Raw genomic sequence first — 747 nt, forward strand, 5'->3', positions numbered from 1 at the left:
AGCTCTGTAGCTGTGAGTCAAAACCAACAAAGACCCCAATTCTCTTTCCTTGGGAGTCAAGTACAGTTTGTCCATTTGCGTCCCCATAGCGTCTGAGAGCTTTTCCTTGAAAATCTCTTCCTGGCCACCGCTTCCCGGTCTGGGGAATGGAGCTGAGGGGACAACCTCAGTCACCTTCCCGTGACTCTCCACATGGAAAATCTGGCACCAGGGTACTGGAAGAAGCGGAAAGAGGGACATGGTTGTTTGCTCCTTCCATGTCTGATGGGTTTGGGGACAGAGTGAGATGGAGAGGCCGCAGGCTCGTCCTTCCCACTCCCAACCTGGAGAAGGCTCCCACCTGCACCCCACTCTCAGCCCCACAGGGTCCCTTAGGATCTGGTCTCCCTGGTGGGCCTGTCCTGGGCCATTGGTGGCCTTCCTGGGACCCGTCCCTGGCTGTGGCATCTCTGCCTCCCTGGTAAGAGATGTTTCTTTCCTCTTCCTACAGCAGGAGAGTCCATGTCAGGGGCTGGATTCCCTGCAGGAACAACTGCAAGTGAGTGGACTCTATGGCTTCCCTCATGTGCCCTAGAGAACCTTCCTGTCCCTCTCTCACCACCTGTTTGGCTTTTCTCCCAAAGGCTCAGATTCGGACCAATCAGATGTCAAAGTCTGAAAATGGAGACTTGGAGAAAACCCTGGCTGATGCTCGTCAGGAAGCCCGGCAGAAAGCAGGTGTGGACCTGGGCAGCCGTCCTCCCTCAC

Source organism: Galeopterus variegatus, unplaced genomic scaffold (assembly GCF_000696425.1).
Source record: "Galeopterus variegatus unplaced genomic scaffold, G_variegatus-3.0.2 Scaffold870, whole genome shotgun sequence".
NCBI lineage: Eukaryota > Metazoa > Chordata > Mammalia > Dermoptera > Cynocephalidae > Galeopterus > Galeopterus variegatus.